Here is a 10760-nt window from a genome sequence, read left to right on the forward strand (position 1 = left end):
AATTAGCACTAAGTTCGAGATGCTTGAAACATGGGTTTTCAAGCAAGCAATTCGTGACCACTGCAGCTGACAAAATACGCAAACTAGGAACTAAGCCTTCACTTTCGACAGTCGAACATATCGTGTACATATATTTTAAGGCTGGGCGGCTGTCACGAAATAGCGCGTCCGGCTCCATCTTTAAGTTTAACGGCAAGATTTATATAAAATCGCTTTTAGAATATGGCTGTTGTTGCCTTAACTGACCTCACGATCCTTCTGCCTTCTTTTCTTTTGTTGCTCACGCTCCCGCCGCGGCGGCTTAGCGTCTGTAGCGGTCTCTTACTGAGCATGAGTTCGAAATTTCGATACAGTCTACAGTGACGGCAACTCCTAAAAGACCAAATGGCAGAAGATTATTACCCTGATTTTTAAGCTTATGTCCTAAAATAAGAAGACAACGAAATAACGCGACCCACCTACTGCGACGTGCTACATCGCGGCGGTGCTGCTTTGGAAACAAAAATTATTTACTCATGTTACATTCCAGCACTGCTCACCACTTTTCCTCTCAACGTGTTTTGTGCAGCCATCCCCTCAGGTGTCGCCTCCTGTCGTCAGAGGTTAGCCGAATCGCCATTGCGCCCGACACACCTAGTGCTACGCGGTGACGGCTGTGGCGGAGCTGATACGGGGTGACCTTATCGCCATGCCCACCAAGAAGCCTAGGCAGTTCCGGACTGGATGGCGTTTGATAGCAGGTGGCTCGCCCAGGGACAGGCCTGTCGGCCTGGATGCTGGTCTGGCCTGGCGCATCTGTTACGGTGAGTGTTGTTGCTCATGTGCATGTAAAGATATCTGCGTGACTTCAACAGGAACCCAAACTTTCAAAACGAGGCGACAAATGGGGCACTTGCGACCAGAGTGAATAGTGATGGAAGTTAAATTTTTGCTGTATGGCATGTAAAAAGTCAGGAGAATGTGTGCTTTTAGCACGTGTTAGGAAACGTTTTTTTCACAGCGTTAGAATTCCTAAGCCACCACTTTCGTAGACCCGCCGCGGTGGCTGAGTGATTATGGCGCTCGGCTGCTGACCCGAAAGACGTAGGTTCAACCCCGGCCGTGGCGGCTGAATTTCGATGGATTTGAAATTCTAGATATCCGTGTATTGTGCGATGTCAGTGCACGTTAAAGAACCCCAGGTGATCGAAATTCCACGGAGCCCTTCACTACGGCGTCCCTCATAGCCTCAGTCGCTTTGCGACGTTAAGCCCCATAACCCAACCACAACCAAACCCACTTTCGTTTATCGCTGCTTTCATGTTTTAGGGTTCATGGCTTTATAAGAGTCTAACGTCCAAAGCAACTCAGGCTATGAGGTTTGTCGTAGTGAAGGGGTCCGGAAATTTCGACCACCTGGGGTTCTTTAACGAGCACTGACATCGCACAGCATGCAGGGTCTCTGGAATTTCTCCTCCATCAAAATTCGACCGCCGCGGCTTTAAGTTCACGGCAGCATAGAAGCTCTTACGTGAACCAGCTTCTGGAGATTATCTAGTCCATGACGACCTCGCGTTGTTTTTCAGATGAAACGAACATTGTCCTTTTTACTGGTATCTTTTGCACCGGAGCACAGATGAACGCTATATGTATTTTGAACCGCAAAAAAAACTGAAACATTATAGCAAAGTAACAAAAAATGAGGGATATTAAATCTACCAAACTAATATTTCAGGAGCAACCTGTGTGCACTATTGAAACTTAGTAATGCGCGCATTTTACCATTTTTAAATCAAAATATTTCGTTTTAGTAGCGAAGCGCTAGTTTAAACATTGTCAGCAAGAATACCTGCGAGCTCAAGGTAATCCTGTTGTCATTGAAAATGCTAAAGGGCACAAAAAGCAAGCGTCAATTGTGTTAATGCAAGCAATGTTTGCTAGAAGTGCAAGAACAATGCATGTCGCTGATATTAGTGTCATAATGTTTTATTTCGTTTATATGTTTCTAAGTGACAGGTATATTTATTAATTTTGCAATACGAGTGTTTGGGAGTTATTAGCTATATGAACATGAAAACAAGCGCCCCACACTCCACTCTATATGGCATGCAGATTTAATTCTTCAGGTGCTGCAGAGCAAGACAGGAAAAGTGTGAGGAGCCGCATTTGTTCCCAATCGCAAGATCCTGAATCTACGCTTAAAGGGAAGGTGAGCGTCGTATTGCTCATTTATTTTTTTCTTTCTGGCTACGCTGACGTTTGCATTTCAGCAAGAGACACTTTTATTCCTGACAAAATTGCATTTTGTAATTTTGCTGCCGCTCGAATAAACATGTGGTTTCTGTACTGGAAAGGATTACGTTATCCTCCTTTTGAAATAGATGGCCCTTTACTCTTGTCTCAGGAATCCGATCCCAAAGAGTCTATAGGTCATGGCGACTCCTATGTGTCATTTTTGGCCTTTCTTCCCTTATAAAAGCTGCAATTTTATTTGAAGTATTGTTGTGTCCCCTGTGCTGTGTTCCCTTCTTTCGTTCTGTACTGTGTCACCAGTGTTCGTTTCTAACGGCCACTTTCCCCTCTTCGCACGCCGTCGCGAGATGCCCCCACGGCGGGCCCCCGCGCCCTCTTGTTCTGGGAAGCCACTCCCTCGTGTGGACGCCGCGCCCTTCCCACGGTCCTTCGGGCGGCAGTTCGGCTTCCGCCTCGGTCGACGCTGATCGCACCCTCTTTAGTAGTAAATAAACAGTGAAAAATTGCCACGTGTCTTTTGGTGCATTGACAAATACCAGACACGACAGTGGCGACGAGAAAGTGGATTTGACCCGCGCTGCGCAACGCTATTGACAAGCCATGGCTACGCGAGGGTTTCCTAACCAGATACCAGAATTCAACGGCTCATCGTGGTCATCGTGGGTTGGACGCAACCAGTTCTACTTTGAAGCTAACAACATCACAGACCCAGCCTTGAAGAGGGCCAACCTGCTGACGCTGTGCGGGGAGCAGACCTACGACAATGTCTGCGCCCTTATTCAGCCAAGCACACCAGCGGCAGTGTCTTACGACGACATCGTAGCAGCACTGCAAAAGCACTACGACCCAAGGCCATCCGAGGTCTACAGCCGGGCTCGCTTCCAATGAAGATATCAACTGGAAGGAGAAACAGTGAGCGCCTACATAGCAGCGCTCAAGAACCTTGTTGCCCACTGCAATTTTGGGACGCGGACCACAACAACCACCGGGCAGGAAAAAGACGCAGCTTCTGCTAACGCCACCATGCTTCCCTTGGACGTGATCTTACGTGACAGATTTGTGTGCGGACTGAGTGACAAGTCACTGCATCAGCGCATGTTCGTTGAGAAGGATCTCACGTTCAACAAAGCTTACGACATCGCCGTACGAGCGGAGAGCGCCGGTCACCAGCAGAGAGAGATTCGCCGGAACACCGAGCCGGTACACGAAACAAGCAACCAGGTACGCAAACCTTTTGTTGTTGCGAAATTGGTAAAGAAAGCACAACGCTGCTGGCGGTGTGACGACCAACACAACCCCCAGGAATGCCGATTCCAGTCATCCCCGTATAATTTTTGCCACAAGCGAGGGCATATCGAGAGAGCTTGCATTAAGAAACGGAAGCTTGTCAAGATGAAGTTGCCTTCTCAGCCTAATCACAGCGTCGACACCTGAGATATTACGCCGCGATCTGATGTCCATGGAACATCAGCAGCACCATCTGTGTTGTACGACCTGAACACCATGAATCTCGGCACGCGACCGAAGATTTTTACCGAAGTAAGCGTACATAATCAACTAATTAAGTTCGAGGTGGACTCTGGCGCAGCCTGTACTCCGATCAGTGAAGACACATTCCGAACTTCGTGGCCATTTGACGCACCAACCCTGCAACAAGACGAAACGAACCTGCGAACGTGGTCAGGACAAAACCTGCCACTATTAGGCTCTGCCAACGTGCGGGTTAGTTACAACGGCAAGACCCATACGCTACCTCTGCTTGTTGTGAAGGGCTCGGGATCAAGCCTTCTAGATATAAACTGGTTTGCTTCATTAGGCGTGACCATATGCGGCGTACACCAGGCGCCGAGCCAGGATGTGGTTGAGCAACTGCAAGAGAAATACGAAATAGTATTCTCGGAAGAAATTCCAGGAAACGAAGGGCCTCCAGTCACACTGGAGATGTTGGGCAATGCACAACCAAAGTTTTTGAAGGCCAGGCTGGTGCCGTTTGCTCTCCGAGCTTCAGTTGAAAATGAGTTAGACAAACTGGAGCAGCAAGGTGTCATCGAGCCGACGCAACATTCACAACGGGCCACACCACTTGTGGCAGTTCGCAAGAAGAACGGAACAATACGCCTCTGCGGAGACTACCGGAGCACAGTCAACCTTGCGACTAAAGCATCTTCTTACCCGCTGCCGACACCTGAGGAAGTGTTCAGTATATTACGCGGCGCAAGAGTGTTCAGCACATTGGACCTCACCAAGGCTTATCAGCAGCTGAACGTGAACGAATCAACGGCAGAATTACTGACAATACACTGAAAGGCTTGTACAAAGTCACACGACTGCCTTTCGGCGTAGCTGCAGCCCCGGCCATATTTCAAAAGTTCATGGAGACTGTGCTTCAGGGGATCACAGGAGTTTGTGTCTACATTGATGTCATTATCAGTGGCGCTTCCACTGAAGATCATGCAGCGCGCCTAGAGCTCGTTTTTCAAAGGCTAGCAAACACGAAGTTGCGCATAAGCAAAGCGAAATGCTGTTTTGCGGTGCCAGAAGTGCAATTTCTGGGACACCGAATTGATGCAGCAGGCATCCACCCTACCGAAGACAAAGTGCGAGCAATCACCGAAGCGCGAGCACCAACTAACAAACAGGAGCTACAGGCGTTTCTCAGACTCCTAACGTTCTACGACCGATTCTTGAAGCAAAGAGCTACCATGGCCAACGACTTGTACCAACTCCTTCGGAAAGATGTGACATGGACATGGTCGCCACGCCATCAACAGTCATTCGACGCCCTGAAAGGCCTGCTTCGAATATCTACAGTCCTCCGCCACTACGACGAAAGGAAGCCTCTGCTTTTGGCTTGCAACGCATCTCCGTACGGAGTCGGCGCAGTTCTGTCGCAGACTGACGACCAAGGAAGGGAAGCCCCTATCGCCTTCGCCTCACGTACGTTGTCGCAAGCAGAGCGCAACTACGCGCAACTCGGCAAAGAAGGGCTAGCCATCGTCTACGCGGCGACACACTTTCGCCAGTATATTGCCGGCCGAAAGGTGACGTTTATAACGGATCACCGACCACTATTGGGCATTTTGGGACCAAAAAAGCCTATGCCGTCGACGTCGTCTCCACGAATGACCCGTTGGTGCATCAAACTCTCAGCGTACGACTACGATCTGGTCTACCGCAGTGGGAATAAACTTCAAAATTCCGATGCGCTGAGCCGCCTGCTACTGGACGCAACTGTTGACGAACCACCTCCACATGGAGACGTTCTCATATTCGAAGCGCTGCCAGATCCTCGGCTTACAGCAGCCACAGTTGCAGCATCTACGCAAAAGTGCGCAGCTCTCCGGCTGGTTTACACAGCTGCTCAGCAAGGCAACGTGCAAAAACTCAAAGGGAACAACTTCGATACTTACCGCAGGCGAGCTACAGAGTTGAGCACCCATCGCGGCTGCATCATTTTTGGGTCTCGAGTTGTGATTCCGAGAGAACTACGCGCACAAACCATGTCTCTCATCCACGCTGGACATAGGTAGGGTCATCGTTGCAATGAAAAAGTATGCCAAAAGCTACATGTGGTGGCCTGGCATTGACCACGACATCGAAACAGGGGTCCGAGATTGCAAGCCTTGCCAGAGCAGCCGCAGCGCCCCGCCTAAATCTCCTATCCCAGAATGGGAAAAACCAGACACACCCTAGCACAGCTTGCACATTGATTTTGCAGGACCAATTGAGGGCTACATCTTCCTCGTGGTCGTAGATGCCTACACGAAGTGGCTTGAGATAAGAGAAATGAAACAGACGACTTCAGAAGCAGTCATTGACAACCTGCGATCACTGTTCGCAACGTTCGGCCTGCCTCGAAAGGTAGTGTCGGACAACGGAACACCGTTTGTGTCTGCGGCGATTCTCAAGTTTTATCGTGACAACGGGATCTCATCAGTCACATCAGCCCCCTACCACCCAGCTACAAACGGACGAGCCGAGCGCTACGTAGCCGAGCTAAAACGCGCCCTTGAAAGAGATAATACGGGGTCGCTGCAGCGCCGCCTTGCGCGCTTTCTCTTCAAGCAGCACACGACAGTTCAGTGCACAACGGGCCAGACCCCAGCGAAAATGATGTTTGAGCGCGAAATGCGAACCCAGCTCACAGCCATCCCTCCCGAGCCCAAAGCGGAGACGTTCCGGGAAGAAAAATCAATTCCGCGCTGCTGAACGCTTCATGAGGTTGTTGAGGCTGAGGTGTTGAATGCTACAGGTGGGGTTAGCCTTGCTTTGTCTGCCGGCAATTGCTCCACCGCAGTGTCCCTTCGATAATAACAATGCCGCATCTACCCCGCTAAGCGCACAGTCTCTAATAATAGCACACATTCTCTCCCGCAGTCACCAGCTAAGCACACAATCAATCCACACAGTTCACATCACAGTCCACTCCAGAAGTCACCATCTATGCACATATTCAGTCACACTAGAACATAGGCCATGGTAGTGCCACACTCCATACACACATTCACTCATAGTATAAAGTAGTCCACTCCGGAATACACCATCTACGCACACATTCAATCACAGTTGGCCATAGCCCGTTCCTGCTGTCACCATTTAAAAACAAGATTCGTGTTCTGCAGAAATGTTAAAAGAAGGCGTGCAGCCTCCCTTCTGCATGTCTGGTTTTCACTCGGGTAGACAATGTCCTGCACTGTGCTGTGACGGGTTCCTGTCTTCTTGAAGGAAGCGAACATCACATGCATTTCCGCGTTGTACTTTGGGCAGTGCATAATATAATGTTCGATATCCCCGCACACACCACATAAAGAGCAGAGCGGAGACGATGCTATGCCGGTCTTATGCATCCATGCAGGAGTGCGAGCAGAGGCCCTGCGAATTGGGTGTAGAAGGATCGCCTGAGATCTTCTCAGTCCCTTGGTCACACATGGCTTGTGGGACGCACTCCACAGGGTACTAAAGTGATCGAGCACCGTTTTCCTGCAGAGACTTTTCCCATCTTGAGGTACTTTTTTTGATGCAAGCCTTGAGAGAGCTTTATGGGCGAGACTGTCTGCCACCTCATTACCGTTGACTCCTATGTGAGAGGGCACCCACTGGAAATGTTTAGTAAAGCCTCTGCTGTGCAGATTCCGCACCAAGCGCAGAGAGCTTAGAGACAAGGCGTCAGTAGGGAATCCGCGCGCTAACCTCTGAGGGGCAGATTTTGAATCAGTTAGGATGAGAACAGGTTGAGCCGGACAAGACCCTAACTTCCGTAAAGCCGCCTCAATACCAACACTTTCAGCCGTTGTGGAGGATACAACAGCAGTAAAGCGTACGGACCACTTACAGTCCAAAGAAAGAATGTAAAAAGGAAAATTTGAAGATGGCAGGCATACTCTGTTTCCAAGTATTCCAGTACAAGCGAACGCGTTGCTGCCAAAGGAGAGCTGCGCTTTGCGCTCACATGGGGAATTGTGACCTTACAGTCGAGGGTCGGAAAAGACCAGGGGAGTTTCAACCGTTTCCTTTGCCTTCGGACATTAATGCCCAAAGAACTAAGAGTATTGAGTGCCAAGTAAGCCTTCGACTCATATCTCTTGCAGAGCCGCTGGAGAAGGAATCGCCCAGCTACCGTCTCTCCTAAGCGGTAAAGATGCATTAATAGTCTCTGAGAAGCGATAAGGCTAAGAAGTTTCGATAGGGACTCATGAAGCACTGCCTTATTCGCAGCCGCCTGGGGAACTCCAATGGCTCTTCTTAGGCCCTTTCTGTGGACAACTTCGAGACGCTCAAGTTGTGATGCCGAGGGGGAAATTAAAGGTAATTGATACATTATCCGGCTGACCACCAGCGCTTCATGAAGTTTGATTATTGAAGAAGGATGGTTCCCCCTTGCTCACGTGCAATTCTACGGATCACATTGAGACGAGAAGATATAGATGAAACAATCGCGTCTACAGCTTTTCGCCACTCTATACGGGAGTCAATAATGACGCCCAGGAAACGCGCGTGGTTGAATTGACGGATGCAAGAGTGACCGAGGTCTATCTACAACCGCGCTTGACGTCTTCCTATACCTGGAAACAGAATAAAGCCGGATTTGTCCACTGACAGAGACAATCCCACACCTTGAAGGTAAGCTTGTGCCGAACGTATAGCCTGTCGAGCTGTCAGGGCTAATCGCTTGTGTTGGTAGCCAGTCATCCAAATACAGATGTCAGCATATAATGACATACGCACTTGCCTGCGTCTTTTTTTCAACGAATCGGGCAGGCCAGCCATTACGGCGTTAAAGAGCGTGGGGGAAAGAACACTTCCTTGAGGCACACCTCGTGACAGAACCCTTTCGGTGCTTAACGTACTCCCTAACCGTACACGAACCACGCGATTACTTATAAACTTGGAAATGAATCTTAACATATGGCCCTGTATGCCCATGCCTTGCAAACTGTTTAGAATTGAACTCTGAAGCACGCTGTCGTAAGCTTTCGCAACATCAAGAAAAATGGCTAAGGTGGAAAGGCCGAAAGCTCTCTGGTGTTCAATGTGACTGATCAAGTCTAAGACGCTATCTTGGGCACTAAGACCTCGGCGGAATCCTGTCCTACAGGATGGCAGTGCCTTGCTGTCCTCAAGCCACTATGGTAAGCGTTCATTTACCAGCTTCTCCATCAACTTAGCTACACAGGAGGTGAATGACACTGGGCGATACGAGGCAAAGTCTGTCATGTCTTTGCCAGGCTTCAGTACCGGAACTACATGTGCCACCTTCCATGACGGAGGAACATCGCCAGTCTCCCAAACTCGATTGATGAAGTTGAGGAGCTCCTTTCTGAGTTTCAAGGGCAGATTATTCAGCATTTGATTGGTGATGCCGTCGGGACCTGGTGAACACCGGCGCCGCAGGCCACTGAGCGCAGTCTGAAGCTCACGAAGCGTGAACGGGACGTCCATGATAGACCTGGAGGAAGCAGGTGGTGAATATATATATCTATTCCAGAATCAGCGCGTCCGAGTGCGTCTGCAAATTCCTCTGCCAAGCACACAATAGGTTTTCCTTGCGTATTGCAAGAGCTTCAAAAAGCTTCGAAGGGCGAGATTCTCCAGCAAGGCTGCCAATAACTCGCCATATTCTCGTTATCGGTGAGAACACAGTCAAACTAGCACAAAATGAGGCCGATTGCGACCTGTACAGCTTGTTCGTGTGCCGTCTAATAGCAGAATTCAGCCTGTTGAAGGTCGTCTTCAGTTGCCTGTCGTACTTTTTCCGCACGAGTTCTCGCTCCGCCCTTCTTCTCGCTGCGCAAAGGTTCCTGAGTTTTAAATCCGGGGCCGGAAAATGATCAGGTAACTTAACCGCCGTAGTTGCTGCTAGCTTACACGAAATCATTTTGTCAACAACATCACCAGAAACACGTTCTAGGTGCTTTCTGTACTTGTCCCAGTTAACCACGTTGCTAATTTTAGGAGCATGCATAAGAAAGTCGGCAGAAAACACAAAAATCGGATAGTGATCACTTCCCATGCGGTCGGGTGCTGCTGACCAACTCACGCGGACGTCAGGTGAATGCAGTGTCAGGTCCATAGCTGTCGCTGAGGCTGGAGGCCGGAAAAAAGTGGGGCTTCCGTCATTGGCAACACACAGGTCCAAACTGTCAATAACCTCTACAAGTTTGCGTCCACGGGAATCCGTGTTCCGGTCACCCCAAACGGCGTGATGGGCACTGAAATCACCGCAGATGATTCTAGGTGCTGGGCAGCGGTCGCAGAGCTGCTGTAGAAACAAATATAATGCTACCTTCTTCCGCGGAGACACGTACACGGATGCAATAGAAAGGGTTCGAGAGCCGAGCTGTATTCTTGCTGTCGCTACCTCAATTTCATCCGTGCAAAGATCGGCAACGCTTAGAGAAACATGTGGAATTTCTCTTCTTATGTAAAGCGCAGCACTTCCTGCAGAAAATGACTTTATGCTGCAGTTTTTATGGGCGACATATCCAGTCAAACGTCTCCCGCTTGGCAGGCCAGCTTCCGACAGGGCCAATACTGGAACACAAGTCTCTTTCAAGAAGAGTTTGATTTCTGCTAACGGACTTAAAATCCCAGCGCAGTTCCACTGCAATATAAACGGCACTTTTCGGTGCATACGAGATCCACGAGGTTTAGCCCCATCCAGTTTAGTTCGCAAGGAAGTTTGCTGCGAAGGTGGAAATTAGGGACTCAAACGAAAGCACCAGCTGTAGGATGTTCTTCAGGTTACCAGGCGCCATCGCTGGAACATGTGAACGCAGGGCCCCAAACAAATCATGAAGAAGCTCAGACATACCTTGATTTTTGAGCTCCTTATTTTGCGCAACGCACTCACAACATCGATAAAAGATGCCGACGGCGACACACTCTTGGCTGCAGTAGCTGGTTTTTTGTCACTTTTTGTCCCTTGCCGTGAAGTCCGGCTGTGATCCGGCCGTTCAAGAACATGACACTTTTTTCTGGAGGTCGAACAGTCGACTCGCGCGCACTGGGCCTTGGCGTCTTGCTGGACT

The sequence above is a fragment of the Amblyomma americanum genome, chromosome 1, assembly GCF_052857255.1.
Source record: "Amblyomma americanum isolate KBUSLIRL-KWMA chromosome 1, ASM5285725v1, whole genome shotgun sequence".
Lineage (NCBI taxonomy): Eukaryota > Metazoa > Arthropoda > Arachnida > Ixodida > Ixodidae > Amblyomma > Amblyomma americanum.